We start from the raw sequence: 18,137 nt of genomic DNA on the forward strand, positions 1-18,137 counted from the left end.
TTCCTGGAATGAAACCGAAACCTGAAGCCTTATGAGCTACGTTGTCCTCCATCGCTGTGCTTTCATGAGCTATTATAGAGCTGCTGATTCGCTCTTGTTGGCAAGTTTCCATCCAAAGTGTCCTGGATATTTAAAAGAAGATGACAAGAACAAATAAGAGGACATGGTAAGAGAGAAACACACAGAAACCTCATCCACACCACAGATGTCATAGTTCTACAAGTTTCTCCCACATATTTGGTATCATTTGTATCTGACAACCTATATATTTTTTCTGTTTCATTAATAATGTATCTCCGCTCTGGGGGCCACACTGCAGTGATGTATCTGCCTCTGCTTCGCTAACGGCACCATTAATCAGGTGATGTCATTGTCTCGCATGTGCGTAATCGCTAAATCTGCACACTCAACAAAACAAACTTAGCACCACACACACACACACACACACACACACACACACACACACACACACACACACACACACACACACACAGTGTCCTAATTCCATTCACAGAGTCTTTCCTGGCAACACACACACAGTCTCTGTCTCTCTCTCTCTCACTCTCACTCTCTGTAACTGTCTCTGTCCCCTCCTTCATCAGACACCAAGGATTTCATCCCTGTCTCCATGGTAACAGTGTGTGTCATGATTATGGTAGATGATTTGTTTGATTTCGAGTGTGTGATTGTTAATTGGTGAGAGCGGCTCATGTAATCAAACCTTATTACTGGTCATTGAGTGTTATTCTCACACACACACACACACACACACACACACACACACACACACACACAAAGAGAGTCATATTTATCCTCTTTGATTGCTGCATGTATCATTTAACAAAATTTGATTTTGAAGAATGGCGTCGGTTAAAGAAGTAAATTCCCAGGTGTGAAAATATGTAGATGAGCTGCATGGCTGCAGGATGTTGATTTTTACCCTGGAAATTCATTCAGAAAATATTATTTACATACATAAATATATTTTAAACATGATGCTGAAGAGTTATACATCATAATGTTATATATTAATATATTATAGTGGTATAATTATTCATATTATCATTACTTTTCATTTTTGTGGTGCCTTATCTTAAAACACAATAAATTGTTACAAATATTATTAAATACAGTGCCACATACACTATTTACACTCACTGAGCACTTTATTAGGAACACTATACCAATACTGGGTAGAGCCTCCCTTTGCTCCGAACACAGCCTCAATTCCTTATGGCATGGATTCCACAAGATGTTGGAAACATTTCTTTGAGATTCTGGTCTATGTTGACATGATTACTTCATGCAGTTCCTGTAGATTTTTCAGGTGCATGTTCATACTGTGACTCTCCCATTCTAGCACATTGCAAAGGTGATCTACTGGATTCAGATCTGATGACTGAAGGCCACTGAACTCATTGTCATGTTCATGAAACAGATTCAGACGACTTTTGCTTTGAGACATGGTGCATTATCATGCTGGATGTAGCCATTAGAAGATGGTAAATTGTGGCCATGAAGGGATGCACATGGTCAGCAACAACACTCAAATAGGCTGTGGCATTCCAGCCATGATTGACTGGTATTGGTATTCACAGCTCCAAGTTGGCCAAGAAAACATTCCCTACATCATTATACCACCTCCACCAGGTTGGACTGCTGACACAAGGCAGGTTGTTTGGTCCATGGATTCATGATGTTGGTGCCAAATTCTGACCCTACCATCTGTGTCCCTCAGCAGAAATCAAGATTCATCAGACCAGGCTACATTTTTCCAGTCTTCATCTGTCCAGTTTTGTTGAGCCTGTGCCCACTGCAGACTCAGCTTTCTTTTCCTGGCTGGCAGAAGAAGAACCTGATGTGGCCTTCTGCAATTGTAGCTCATCAGCCTCAAGTTTTGACATGTTGTGCATTCTGAGATGTTTTTCTGCTCACCGCATTTGTACAGAGTGGTTATTTGAGGTACTGTAGCCTTTCTCTGAGCTCAAACCAGTCTGTCCTTTCTCTTCTGACCTCTCTCATCAACAAGGCATTTACAGCTGCAGAATTTCTGCTCACTCTATGTTTTTCTTCATTGCACCATTCTGAATAAACTCTATGGACTGTTGTGTGAGGTCAGTATAATTCAGATTTTCAAACAACTTATTAAAGCCATTCTGATTTTTTTTTTAGAAATAATTGACATGGAAAAGAATTTCATAAACGATTCAAAGTTCCTGCAGCTCAAGTGTGTGTGTGTGCGTGCTGTACAATATGAACACCTCCACATGTGTGTTTCTGAAAGACGTGCAGGTGGTGTGTGTTGTTTTTCAGCGGCGTGTCAGGTGCCAAGCCAAGTGTAACTTGACCGACATGCAAAGCTTACTTACACTCCACTCCAAACACACACACATTATTAAAATGTGCTTATTTATAGTTCAAAAAGGAATGTTCATATTTTAATTCGGTCATAATTTGTAAACCAGCATACATGTATGTGTTGAACTTTATTCACAGAACAAACACCTTGCTCGAGCTACACAGTAACTGGGTGTTTATTTCTATACATGTGATGTGAAATTTAATGTGTAATCAATGCCTTCAACACACACAAAGGAACTAATTATCGCTCCAAATTCCAGACAACTCACTACGGTTTCCCAGACCTGATTCCCTTAAAGCCACGGAGATTTGTGTGTGTGTGTGTGAGACGTCTCTGATCACTAGATTATTCCAGAAAACATGAAGGGAAGCCGGATCTTTTAAGCTGTATAATGCGGGGGGTATAATAGAGGTGTAATTATACACAGGTTCTGTAATCAGGAGTAAATTTCTAACTATAATACAAACACCCAGGCTGGGGTCAAAATCCGAAAATAAAAACCAGCAACAAGGAAACAAAATAAAAGCAAGGATTCATGTTGAGGAATGTGGTTTGAGTGATCAGATCTGATGTGATCCGATCTCCCAGGATCTCATCTCATCTCATCTCATTATCTGTAGCCGCTTTATCCTGTTCTACAGGGTTGCGGGCGAGCTGGAGCCTATCCCAGCTGACTACGGGCGAAAGGCGGGGTTCACCCTGGACAAGTCGCCAGGTCATCACAGGGCTGACACATAGACACAGACAACCATTCACACTCACATTCACACCTACGCTCAATTTAGAGTCACCAGTTAACCTAACCTGCATGTCTTTGGACTGTGGGGGAAACCGGAGCACCCGGAGGAAACCCACGCGGACACGGGGAGAACATGCAAACTCCGCACAGAAAGGCCCTCGCTGGCCACGGGGCTTGAACCCGGATCTTCTTGCTGTGAGGCGACAGCGCTAACCACTACACCACCGTGCCGCCATCTCCCAGGATGCAGATCATTAATGCTAGGTGTGAATGAGGCCTAAGCAGTGAACAGAAGTGGAAGCAGAGGCTATCAGAAGTCATCTTTCAATCTTCTAATACCGCAGAAGACCAACATTCTGTGACAAGGATATAGGGGTGAATGTCATCCATCTGTCCATCCAGCCATCCATTATCCATCCATGTATCCATCCAGCCTTCCTTTCCAGCCTCTGTCCCGCAATGCAGAGAGAGAGAAAGAGAGAGAAAGAGAGTCTTGTATCTGTCAGACCTCCCAGAGAGAGCGAGAGCAATGTGGCAAGAGGGGACAGCTGAAAAGAAGCTTGTCAGAGTTATATAATGAGAAAGATTTCAGACCTGCAGTTCCCTCAGGAAATAAGAAACACCAGGTAAAAAGAGAGGAAGTAAGAAGGGGGTGGAAAAGTCCAAGAAGGAACACAAAGAACTTCACATGTTTGTTGGGGGGGGATACTGTAGGAGGTGCAACTTGAGCTCGAATGGTGGACATTCTGGCTGTTTCTCAACATCATCACCTTGTATACCTTGCAGGAACATTGTCTTCTAGGAACAAACCCACAAATAGAAAGTATAGACAAACAGTAAATTATACGCTGTAAAGCCAGCTTTAGAGAAAATCTGATTAATCCCTGGCTGGCACTGGGGTATCTTCTTTGACGACGTCTAATTTTCTATGTCAATAATAAACTGGTGACTGTGGAAGACCTGACTTTATTGTTTATCTTGCAAAGATGGTAGAAACAGTGGCAGATCACCAACAGTCATTGTGTTAGACCATTAAATCCATCTTGTCGTGAAAATGGAGAGAATTTCTCTCAATGTAACAATGCAATTTCACTGTAACTGTCTCTCGCAAGTTTATCTCTGTGAAGTTGCAAAGGGACTTTGTGCCGATTATGGACAGCCATGGACAAGCTCCACAAGCCTCTTTTCAAAACTTTCCACCTTTCTTATGAAAGCGATGCTCTAAAAACCTCAGGATATGTGTAGCAGCCATCTTGCATACGTGTACACGTAGATAGAAGCAAGTATTTTCCTAGCATTAGCATAGAATTGTCTTCAAGACAGTCATTATCAAGTCTAAGACCAGGACTAGTTGAGATCGAGTCTAGACTGGACCTTAATGGGGGTGGGGACAAAGTTAAGATGGAGTCCAAATGAAAACAAGACCAAGAGTCAAAATCAAGACTGAAAATGATCAAATCATTTGCTAATCTTTACTTCAGTGAGTTGGACTCATTTGTGCAATGTGCCAGCTTCTTCTTCCGGCTGCTCCCATTAGGGGTCACCACAGTGGATCTTTTTTCCCCTGCATATTTGATTTGGCATCTTTGAACTGTGGGGGAAACCAGAGCACCCGGAGGAAACCCATTCAGGCATGGGGAGAGCATGCAAACTCCACACAGAAAGGCCCCTGTCAGCCATGAGGTTCAAACCCAGAACCTTCTTGCTGTGAGGCAACAGTGCTAACCAATGGGCCAACGATTAGTCAAAAGAATACAAAAGACAAAATGGAATCCAAGGACTCAAGTCCAACATCCCATTGTCAGCCATGAAATTTCCAGGGAATGTAATTACAACTGAGAGATTGAAGAAAATGAAACAAAAGCCCAAAGGTACGTTTGCAGTCATGGGCGTAGCGGACGTGGGGTACACGGGGGACATGTCCCCTGCACTTCCTGTATTTGTGCCCTCTGTCCCCTGCACTTTTTACAGCCATTACAACCACTCAATTCATTTTTAACATGTGGAAACGCGTTTTTCCGAGCTGCCTCTAAACGCATCATGAGCAGGCGGAGCTAAGGCGGCAAATAAACACTGCTGTCGTGTGTGATCAGAGACGCTTTAGAAAATATTGTATGAATATCTTTGGTGTGATTCAGATCTGGGCAGCGCTTCTGTATGTTCAGCAAACCAGCCAAACAAACCGTGTAAGTTGAGTAATGCTGTTGAATGTAGATAATGTTGAGCTAAAAGATGGCAAATAGATGTCAGTTTAGTTAGTTAAGCTAGCTAGCTAACTTAGAGGCGGTAGTAACTAGTTACATTTACTCCGTTACATTTACTTGAGTAACTTTTTGGATAAATTGTACTCTTAAGAGTTGTTTTGTTGCAAAATACGTTTTACTTTTACTTGAGTAATATTATTCTAAAGTAACAATACTCTTCCTTGAGTAACGTTACTATTTTGGCTCCTCTAAGATTACTCACTTCTGGGTAAAAAATAAGAATATAAATGTATTCGTGTTCCTTTGACTGTTATTTTTGTAAAGATTTAATTTATTTTTGTAGTAGTTAAAGTTTAAAGTGCATGAATTTGCTGATTATTATTACTGTATTCCTAATTCTATTTCAAAATGTTGCTTTCCACATGTTTTTTAATCTTTATTGCCACAATAGAAAGAGCAGGGTGAGAGAGGAGACAGTGGACCAGAGGCCAACAGGGAGGATTATGCAGGGTCACAGGTGAGAAGAGAATATAACTAGCTACAGTATGTCATTACTACTATTCTTAATTCTATTTATAAATTTTACTGCATAGATTTATAGATTTTAACTTTAGATTTTGATAGTATGTCATTTTAAAGAACTAAAGTCGGTTCCCTGGTGCTGTGCTGTTTGTGGTTATGTGGTTCTTTAGCTGTTAAGGAGAGGTGCAATTGAATGCGAGAGGATGATAAATCACTCAATAGACCTCTGAACAATTTGTCCCCCTCACTTCTAAAATGATGGCTACGCCCCTGTTTGCAGTGTTCCGAGTCACCAGTGTGAAGGTGAATCCCAGCGAGGAGATGTATTCCAGTTCTCCCAAACAATTACTGATAGATAATTACAGACAGTTACAGTCATGCATGATAAATACAGTGAGGTTCACGACACTCCAGAGTCTCTGACACCATCAAACCCTGTCTACACAAAAAGAAATGGGCTTCCGACTAGAATTGCCCTGCACTAATGAATTACATACGGATGAACTCCCATTATTGAAAGTGCTATCAGTGTGTGTGTGTGAAGAGACAGACCTAGAGGGACTACCATTTTGCCATTCTCTGAGTTTGTCCTTTCACATCAGTACATTACCATGTGAGAATTAGCATTACCTGTGAGGCGGGATTCTCTGGAGTTGGCCAGGATAGTCGCCTTGACAAAGATTCATGGGTATCATTACTGTCTCATGTTTACAATACCCAATATCACTGAGGACGGCGGGAAAACGCGCCTGCAGGAGAGCCGAATTAAGAAAAATGCCCTGCATTACATTTTTCCCATGGAGATAACGACATATCCATCTCTCATGCTGGGATTGTGGCTGGTGTTTATCAAAATATTGCGGTTTAACTGGGACATTAGCAAAGGTTTTGAGTCTATGTGGAAGTAAAAAAAAGGACTAAACTACTCTATGCTTAACCAAAACATTGGTGATGGTGGTGGTGATGATGATGACGGTGGTGGTGATGGTGATGATGGTAATCGGCAAGTCAGTTGTCACTGTGGGGCGACTTCCATAACTATCGGGTCTGTGGCACTTTTGTGCACCACTCAGCATCAGGTCTGGAGGTCCAGAGAGACAAGACGATGGGAGCACAACATCATTTGTCTCACCTTACTGTGCAAGGCGCTTCGCTAGGAGAGGAGAATGGTGTAAGAGAATTCACGAGGCCAGACATTCCATGGCAGCTCAGCCGGGCCATTAGTGCCACAGCTGTGGACGGCTCTGTTGCTCTGTTGCGGGTCTCACGGCCCATCTGTGTTTCTGAGCATCCTAACGAAGCAGTCATCATCACTAGTGATGGACAGCTGAAGATCGTGATGGAGGTGATGATGATGGTGGTGGTGGTGGTGATGATGCTGATGATGATGGTGATGATGGTGGTGGTGATGATACTGATTATGATGATGATGGTGTGATGGTGGTGATGATGATGGTGGTGAAGATGGTGGTGGTGGTGATGATGATGATGATGATGATAATGGTGGTGATGATAGTGTGGTGATAATGGTGGTGGTGGTGATGATGATGATGATGATGGTGGTGGTGGTGATGATGATGGTGGTGGTGATGATGATGATGATGATGGTGATGATGCTGGTGGTGGTGATGATGATGATGGTGGTGGTGATGATGGTGATGATGATGATGATGGTAGTGGTGATGATGGTGATGATGATGATGATGATGGTAGTGGTGATGATGATGGTGATGATGGTGGTGGTGATGATGATGGTAGTGGTGATGATGGTAGTGGTGATGATGGTGATGATGATGATGATAGTGGTGATGATGATGGTGATGATTGTGGTGGTGATGGTGGTGATGATGATGATGATGATGATGATGGTGGTGGTGGTGATGATGGTGATGATTATGGTGGTGGTGATGATAATGGTGATAATGGTGATGATGATGGTGGTGGTGGTGGTGATGATGATGATGATGATTCTACAATTTACTGAGCAATGATAATTCTAGAAATTTGATAAACCCATAATGGTAATTCCAAAGTGTTATCAGCAGCCACTGAGCCTGTGTCGAACAGGAATAGCTAACAGCAATGGGCAGCGATTAAAGCTTTATCCTGCTCAGGGTTCTGTTTGATCTCAGGAACGTTCAGGGTAAGGCAGGAAAACACCTGTGATGGAATGCTAGGCTATTTCAGGGCATCACACATGCTTATTTACAGCTAGTGGCAATTTAGAGTTCACCTGATCTCTTCGGATTGAACCTCATCATGACGTAAATGTAACTCCACCAAAAGGTCAGTGTGTAATCATGTATCCGAGTTTCTCCCCACTTCAGTTTACAAGGACATGACGATGACGCCTCTGTCCATCTCACTGCACTTAAACCGGAGATAAGCAGCATAACGTTACACATGTGATGAATGAGTAATAGGATTGAGGTTTCATCGCTGTCACTTCATGTTCTGCTTACAAATTTGATTCTGACACATCAGGTGTTCTGTGTTTTAAAAAACTGCATAAGGGTTAAGGATGAAAAATAATATTAAATACCAGAATATGTCGATATCAGGTGCCAGAACTGACTGGAAATAAGAGCACAGTTCCTGGTGTGTCTTTGGTCTTTCATGTATTCAAAGCTGCATCTCAAATGTTTTTGGATGGAATGATTAACGGAAACAAAAGCAGAATCATCACAAGTCTTAACACTTGCTTCAAGAAATGATGACTAGAAATTATTCCCGTGTTGTAAAGATCTATTAGCGTTTTATTTGAACGTTTCTCCGTGCTTTATACAGTGCCAGGTGAAACCAAACAGCCACTGATCACCTTCTGTACTTGTGTTTCACTGCTAACACATTTCATTACTCCGACTCTTTGCTATCAAGACCTTCGCATCCTCAGGCGACTATATACTATAGTGAGAATAAATAAGTCTTCAGACTCCTTTGCTTTGTTTTTTTTAAATAACATCTTCTGACTTTATCCTTCAAAAAAGTCTGTATTCCTGAGCGTAAACAAAGATGTGTGGTGTTGTTTGTTTAACTGATAGGGGAAATTGCTAAATATACTGTAAATGCTGCAAAGAAAAACTTATTGTGCAAATTGCACCTTGTGTCATTATAAACGACATTGTAATTGGTTGGAAAGATTTCACACAACACGTAGCAATCATGGTGAAGATTCCCAGCATGAATGGAAAAGCTACAGAGCCATAACAAAGACCTTAAACATTCCTGTCAGGACAATTAGTTTGATAACATGGAGGTGGACAGTTCACAGAGCCTCAACTAATCATCCCTGGACATGGCCACCATACAAATTTTCACAACATGCTCTCAGACTAATGATAAGGAAAGTAAGAGAGAAGGCAGTCGTCACTTGAAAAGAGTTGCAGGACGACCTGAAAGCAGCAGGAACAGCAGGTACACAGAGAACAATCAGCAGTAAACACGAAACTCCTCTGCTGAAAAACGAAGCTCAAAGATGCACACTGAAAACCATTTAGACAAATTAGAAGTATTTTGTAACATCATACTCTGATCAGATGAAACAAAAAGAACTCATTCAGCTCAATATGTTTGGAGAAAAAAGAGCTCTGTGTGTGTATGATCTGAAGAACACCAAGCACAGAGTGAAGCACGGTGGTGGGAGCATCATGATATGTGGCTGCTTCTCTGCAAACTTTACACATCATCAAAGGAAACACGAATAGAGTGACGTACCAGGGATGCATTCGAGGAGAATTTAATCTCATCAGCCAGGAAAGTGAATCTGGAGAGAAGATAGAAATTTTAATAAGACCATGACTGCAAACATGTAGCAACAACAACAACAACACAAGAGGCCCTTGCATGGCTGAGTCGACCTCCTGACTTGAATCCCAGGGAAAATTGAGGATTTTGAAATTCTTCCGATGGAGCCTTGTAACCTCAGGGAATTGAATAGTTTGCTGAGCAGAGTGAGTCACGACTGAAACACAAAACATTTACTGCAAAAAGTTCATTAATTCCAACAACAGTTTAACAGTGTTGGTCATTTGTGCTTTTCTTCCTCATCCTAGCAAATTTTGGAAATGTGTCTGTTATTAAACAAAAACAACATTCACAATCCGTATTTCAGTTTATTGTACACTAATTTGCAGATGTATAATTACTGATTACTGAACAGCGTACAAACTGAATGGAGAAGATGTTTTCCCCTGGGAATTACACATGCTTCTCCTTTGGCCTTATTTTCCAAAATAAAATCTGCCTTTTTGAGATTTGAGGGAAAACCTCAAATCTTTGTGTTTAAAGGAAAATGTTAGCTGAAGAAAATTCAAAACAGAGAAAAAACATCTGGAAAAAAATGCAAATATATTAAATACACCACAAACAAAGTATTTAATGTGACGTGTTTATAAGTCAAATACACAAAATGTCCGTTTCCAAGCAGTCAGTGCTACATTACTTAAGAATTGTCCTGAATAAGACTCCAAACCACATGGATTATTCATCAGGTGTCAGAGAGAGAGAGAGAGAGAGAGAGATTAGAATCTCCAGGTCAGCTACTGAATATTTCAGTGACTTGTTGGAATCCTGTTTTTGGATTGAAACTTATCTCAGTGATGGACGGATGACGGTTTTCCTGTGAAAGAGAAAATAAAAATTTAATTGAAATTCAATGAATCATTAAAATGCATGACTGTTTCTTATTTATAGACTTTCAATCCAAAACATTAACACTAAAGGAAAAGGAATAGTGACTTGCAAGGAAAAACAACAATTGAAAAAATTAGTTCAATGTTATTTTTTCTACAAATTAAAAAAATAAAAAAGAATCATTTATAAATGGTTACAACATTTAAAAAATGAAATGCTAAAGTGAAAGGAAAAATTTATTTCTTTTTTAAAAACGAATTCCTTTCAAAACATTAATGAGATCAAAAAGTTACGATTCTCTTTTCCTTCTTAAGTATGAATATGAATTAAATTTAAAAATAAAACTGATCCTAAATAAATTACTTGCTGAGAGTAAATAAACACTGTGTGGTGCTGTTGTAGGAAGGTTCCTCTTCTTCTTATACCATAACAATTACATTATACACAATGATTACAAATTGTAAGCATACCTTTTATCCATTTATAGTTGCATTTAATGTTGTGGAACGTATATGAAACAAGTTGTTGCTCATATGTGTGTGTGTGTACCGTATATATATATATATATATATATATATTTCATCTCATCTCATTATCTGTAGCCGCTTTATCCTTCTACAGGGTCGCAGGCAAGCTGGATCCTATCCCAGCTGACTACGGGCGAAAGGCGGGGTACACCCTGGACAAGTCGCCAGGTCATCACAGGGCTGACACATAGACACAGACAACCATTCACACTCACATTCACACCTACGCTCAATTTAGAGTCACCAGTTAACCTAACCTGCATGTCTTTGGACTGTGGGGGAAACCGGAGCACCCGGAGGAAACCCACGCGGACACGGGGAGAACATGCAAACTCCGCACAGAAAGGCCCTCGCCGGCCCCGGGGCTCGAACCCGGACCTTCTTGCTGTGAGGCGACAGCGCTAACCACTACACCACCGTATATATATATATATATATATAATAGCAGCTGTAAACAGTCGTTCCCTCATCAGCTTCTCTGTTCTCTTTTTCTTGAAATTTATAAGAAAAAAAAACCCCAAAAAACACACAGCTTGCCAAAGAAGCGTAAACTCCTCTGTCCTGTCAGAAAACTTACAGTTCCAGCTTTACTGAAGCGCTGATACTGGAGACTCCTTCCATAAATACATTCATTAATTAAACCTGTCCTTAGAGAAAATGTCATCATGTTAACATTTCCGCATGTTTTCAAAATAAATAAATAATTAAATAAATAAATAAGTTTAAAAAAACAGTTGCTGTACCTGTATCAAGTACCTGGGAACGAGCTGTTACCATGGAAACGATAACATATTAAAGATAGACTGCCTTTCAGATATTTCAAGTGTAGGTCATAAAAATAATTTTCCCGACACCCAATTATTTTTGTTTAGTGACCGAAAGCTACTGAATTCAAATCACAGACTTCCGATTTTATTAGTTTAAAAAAAAAAGAACAATTAATGAATTTATCTCCACATGGCCCTAAATTCTCTGCTGTTTTTTCCTGCTTCACCATGACCCAATTCAAGATACTGCGTCATGCATCACGTGGTGGGCTTTCCCCGCTCACGCAAGGCGTTGTGGGATACAAATTTGAAACAGGAGAGAAAAATGGAGGACGTGAGTGTGTGAATGAAATGCGAAAGAGTGACTACAGTAACAGAAAGAAAGCAAGAAGAAAAGACGTTATGTTCTATACGAAGGAAAGGAAACGCAGGACCAAACTAATAAATATGGGCGCTCAGCGAGCACCTCGGTGTGATCAGCTGTTCGTTTAGCGACAGAATGATGGAACTGTCAGTGCACGCTCAAAGGTAAACCTGTAGATGGCAGTAATGCGACACTGTGGATGCCAGCTGCTGTAAAACCCAAAAGAAGAAGAAGAAGGTAAACCTGCGCATGCGCACACACACGGACTTCCTCTGTCTGCTTGACTGTGCCAAGCGAGCGATTTCATGCACATTATTTGCTTTAATCCCCTCAAATTAAATAACTTCCCAGCCACAGAATGGCCTGATATTTTGTGAGATATTACAGAAATAAACAGATATCACAATCACCACATTTCAGACGGAACTAAATTTCACCGATTTTATGAAATCGAAAGGCCAACTAGCTTTAATACAAACTGAGTGCACTGCGATTTGCAGCTGCACCAGTCAGACTGGAGAATGATATGATTGAGAAATTTGATTATACACCTACAGAGATAAATTAACTTGCAAATGAAAGTTCAAGATTTCAAGATTTGTCATTTTTCCCCGCGTTTCCGTACAGTCAAGAATGGAATACCGTTCCACCGAGCCTAAACAATGTACATAAACATTTATGGAAATAGTTAGATACAAATCAGTACTAAAGACACACACACACACACACACACACACACACACACACACACACACACACAAATCCACATTCGCTCACACATTTACATTTAGCAGCAATTTTCGTTGAGCTAGTTCTTTTTATACAAAAGGTGCATGGGGGAAGCCATGGTTAGAGAAGCAGTTTTGGGACAAAACTGAGTAGGTATGTTGAACGTCACTCTGGATAAAAACGTCTGCTAAATGCCTGTAGTGTAATGTAATGTGTAGTGTGTACAAATTGCACTGGTAAAGTGTAAAGAACAGAATTGCACTAGTGGAGTGTAAAGTGCACAGTGCAGTGTGTACCGATAAAGGTTTGGATTGCACTAGTGGAGAGGTGGAGTGGTTGGGGGGGACCAAGAGTGTTCAGGACCCCCACAGCCTGGGGATAAAGCTGTTGAGGAACCTGGAGGTCCTGGTGCAGATACTCCAGTACCTTTCTGATGTCAGGAGTGAAAACAGTCTGTGGGAAGGAAGGGAGGAGTCCCTGATGATGCTGGAAGCTCTGCAGATGCAACACTGGTTGAAGATCTCCAGCAGGGAAGGGAGAGGGCCACCACTGATCTTCCCTGCTGTTCTCACAAGCCTGTCCAGCTGTTTTAGTTCAGATCCGAACCAGGCAGTGATGTAGTGAGTCAGAACCTTTTCTCTGGTGCCCTGTAGAAGGTGGAGAGGGCTGGGATGGTAGACCAGCCTGCTTCAGCCTCCGGAGGGGGTGCAGCTGGTGTTGCACCTTCTTCACGATGGCCATGGTGTTGGTTGAAGAGGTCAGGGTGTCCACCAGGTGTCCACCCAGGAACTTGAAGGTGTTTCAGGAATCAGCTGATCCCTGTGTCCTACCGACTAAAAACAAACATACAGTGAGATGAATAATTCCTCAGCTATTAAAATTAATGACTGATATTGTCTTACGGAGGTCAGGAGGCAGAGCTGAAAAATTTAGCATGTTTGAGGGCTGGATTTAGAAGGTAAGTGTCTGAGTCAGTCACAGATCGGATCAGATTTAGATAACAAGCAGGAAAAAAGTCTGATGTATCAAATGACCTTTATTATTCATAAGTAAATCCTGTAGCTAACACTGGTTTGTTTGTTTATTACTGGTAATTTAGAATTAGTGATATTTAATCATTTCGCCTCTGAGTTCTTGCATTTGTCTGTTTGTTTTTTGATGACCAGCTTTAAAGGTTCTCTGTAGAACCCTACATGACGGGATTTCCCGCTCAGAAAGCAGGTCCAAGTTCTTTTCCAAGTTCTCCGACATGTTTCCTGGTTCTAAATTGTTGTTGTTTTTTAAGTTTCCTCAATTGCTAGATCACACAGCGGAGTTTTAGGGCCACTGTAGGGTAAAGAAAATATGGAGCTGAGTATTCCGAGAAAAAAAAAGCTAGATTAAAGATTAGAGAAATTCAGAGATTAAAATATCACAAATGTACAAGAAAAAACATGTAAAAATACAGGTTGGGGTTTGTTTTTCCAAGGAACCAGATTGAGGGCTGGGATATTTTTTAAATATATTATTTATTTATTTATTTATTTTGCCAAGGTACAAGATTGAGGGCAGGGATTTATTTATTATTATTAGGGCGGCACGGTGGTGTAGTGGTTAGCGCTGTCGCCTCACAGCAAGAAGGTTCTGGGTTCGAGCCCCGTGGCCGGCGAGGGCCTTTCTGTGTGGAGTTTGCATGTTCTCCCCGTGTCCGCGTGGGTTTCCTCCGGGTGCTCCGGTTTCCCCCACAGTCCAAAGACATGCAGGTTAGGTTAACTGGTGACTCTAAATTGAGCGTAGGTGTGAATGTGAGTGTGAATGGTTGTCTGTGTCTATGTGTCAGCCCTGTGATGACCTGGCGACTTGTCCAGGGTGAACCCCGCCTTTCGCCCGTAGTCAGCTGGGATAGGCTCCAGCTCGCCTGCGACCCTGTAGAACAGGATAAAGCGGCTAGAGATAATGAGATTATTATTATTATTATTTTTATTTTATTTTATTTTTTGGCAAGGAATCAGATTGAGGGCTGGGATTTTTTTTTCTTTTTCTTTTGCAAGATCAGATCAATATCACACCAAATGAATTTTAATGAATAAATGAATTTTAGGGTGGCACGGTGGTGTAGTGGTTAGCGTTATCACCTCACAGCAAGAAGGTCCAGGTTCGAGCCCCGGGGCCGGCGAGGGCCTTTCTGTGCAGAGTTTGCATGTTCTCCCCGTGTCTGCGTGGGTTTCCTCCGGGTGCTCCGGTTTCCCCCACAGTCCAAAGACATGCAGGTTAGGTTAACTGGTGACTCTAAATTGAGCGTAGGTGTGAATGTGAGTGTGAATGGTTGTCTGTGTCTATGTGTCAGCCCTGTGATGATCTGGCGACTTGTCCAGGGTGAACCCCGCCTTTCACCCGTAGTCAGCTGGGATAGGCTCCAGCTCGCCTGCGACCCTGTAGAAGGATAAAGCGGCTACAGATAATGAGATGAGAATGAAACGAATTTTAACAAATAAACTAATTTTAATGAATAAAGCACTAAGAGATTTTCAACTACATTTCTCAGAATGCACTGCAGCTGGGAATCTGGGAAGCATGAGAACATTTCCAAGGGTTTTGTTTCTTTGTTTAGTGAATTTGTGACTTTTTAATCTCAGGATTTCTAAGTTTTTTTCTTTATGTTTATGACTTTAATGTTAGGGTTTTTTTGGGGGGGGTTTCAGAATATAACCCCTCCCCTCTGTTTTTTTAAACTACATTGGCTCTAATATGCCATAAGGATCATAAACACACTCAGAAAAAGAGAAAGAAAGGTTAAATCTAGAACCCTAAAAGAGTATTTGGTGTGTTCTTCTGGAAAAGATTCTGAAGAGCTTCCAGAATTAGATCCAAACAGGTTGAAGAACAGGAGCTGTATTTACTCAGTTATCATTTCAACATGAACACAGAAGGACGTTGAGCACGACGTCATCCCAGTTCGAGCAACAGTTCTTCATGTGATCTCGATTTTGAGATGTGATTTGCAGATTGTTCTTTTATACCACACAGAGTTCTCGTGTCTTTCAGGGTTCTGAAACGGTTCAATGAAAGATGTGTGATGATTTTTGTGGACTGGGGAAAACCCCCCAGGAACAAGTAAAAGAGAAACGAGGTGCTGAGAGAACTTGAGAAAGCACTTGGAACCTTTTCTGATAGGAAACTGGTCTGTTCTAGGTTCCTTGAAGACTTTTTAAGAGTTCTCCAGAGGAACACAGATTATTCTCCATCTGGGTTCTAGATTTAACCAGTTGTTTTTTTTTCCTGAGAATGTATGATCTGGTGAACAAGTAAACTTAAACCATTGGAACCAGGAACTAAGACACTATTGAAGAACTGTGAAAAGTGCTTGGAACCATTTCTAAATGGAACTCCCCTGTTGGGTTCTACAGAGAACCTTTAATGGTTATCCCTGAAGGACAAATGAACAAAGACAAACCAAAGAAATCTTTGCATTATTATTGATCAATTGCCAGTAATAAACTAATAAATAGTCTTTAATGTTGTACTTATTATTAATAACGATTATTTTATTTTATTTTTAACTGTGTACAGCTTCTATTACACTTCAGAAAAAACTTAGAGTAACTGTGGCATGCTGCCTGAGACACGTAATCAACCCCTAAGCAAGTTATGATCGTGTGTGTGTGTGTGTGTGTGTGTGTGTGTGTGTGTGTGTGTGTGTGTGTGTGTGTGTGAGTGTGAAAGTAAAAGGGCAACTCGTGTGATAGCGAGCACTACAGCAGCAAGTGTCCTCATTTATTCTCATATTCAACCTTCCAGTTGTGCTGAGGCAGCACTCCATCGCCCTGGGAGAGAGAGAGAGAGAGAGAGAGAGAGAGAGCAAGATGGAAGGAGAGAGAGGGAGAAAGAGAGAGATGGATGGAGAGATTTGAGAGAGAGAAACAGGGAAGGAGAGAGAGAGAAACAGGGAAGGAGAGAGAAACAAAGAGAGCTGGAAGGAAAGAGAGATTTGAGAGCGAGATAGATGGAAAGAGAGAGAGAGAAAGAGGGAAGGAGAGAGAGAGAAAGAGGGAAGGAGAGAGAGAGAAAGAGGGAAGGAGAGAGAGCTGGAAGGAGAGAGAGAGAAAGAGGGAAGGAGAGAGAGACAGAGAGAGCTGGAAGGAAAGAGAAATTTGAGAGCGAGATAGATGGAAAGAGAGAAAGATGGAAGGAGAGAGAGAGCTGGAAGGAGAGAGAAAAAGAGGGAAGGAGAGAGAGACAGAGAGAGCTGGAAGGAAAGAGAGATTTGAGAGCGAGATAGATGGAAAGAGAGAGAGAAAGAGGGAAGGAGAGAGAGAGAAAGAGGGAAGGAGAGAGAGAGAGAGCTGGAAGGAGAGAGAGAGAAAGAGGGAAGGAGAGAGAGACAGAGAGCGCTGGAAGGAAAGAGAAATTTGAGAGCGAGATAGATGGAAAGAGAGAGAGAAAGAGGGAAGGAGAGAAAGAGAGAGATTTGAGAGAGAGGGGACAAAAATAGACAGGAAAATTAGTAGAAGGTAAAAGTGAGGACGAGAGAGACATGAGTTTATAATTTTATGACATTATGCATAAACTGCTTGAAATCACACACACACACACACACACACACACACACACACACACACACACACACACACACACACACACACACTTTTTGTCATTTCCCATCCCATGTCACCTTTTGAGCAGAAAAAATTCTTCACATCAGCATCTGGCTGGATGATCTGTGTAATCAGCACCAGAGCTAACAGCTGGCAGAGGGAGGATTACGCTGTGCCTCAGTTTCACTGTAATACACCACTGAGCGCTCAGAAGGCGTTGATTAATTCTCTAGAACAGCAGCTCTGACAGCAGTGCAGCTGCACATCGCAGGTTTATTTGCTATTAATGAGCTCATTCTAATACATTATCGTTTCTATAGCAACAGCTCATTCACAGGGACGCGTCTCACACACACACACAGATTAAAGACGTTTTCTGTCAGGAGATGTTTATTTATTTAACACTGATGGAAGGAGTCTCCAGTGTCAGAGATAAAGTTGACGCTTCTTTGCGGTTTCTCTGTAACATCATGAGCTGCCTGTTTGTTTTATCTCGTTAACTTCAGGGTGCGACTGATTACAGCTGCTGTAATGCTAATGAGAACAGGAACTAACTCACAGGAAATGCAGCTGGAAATGGATAAAAAGTATCACAAGACATTTTAAGGCTATAATTATTGACAAAAGAATAAAACACTTCAGCTCATGCTGTTACAGACAAATCAATGTCTTCAGACAGGGTGAGAACAGATCCCCTGCTTCATCACACCGTCCCGT

Source organism: Neoarius graeffei, chromosome 12 (assembly GCF_027579695.1).
Source record: "Neoarius graeffei isolate fNeoGra1 chromosome 12, fNeoGra1.pri, whole genome shotgun sequence".
Lineage (NCBI taxonomy): Eukaryota > Metazoa > Chordata > Actinopteri > Siluriformes > Ariidae > Neoarius > Neoarius graeffei.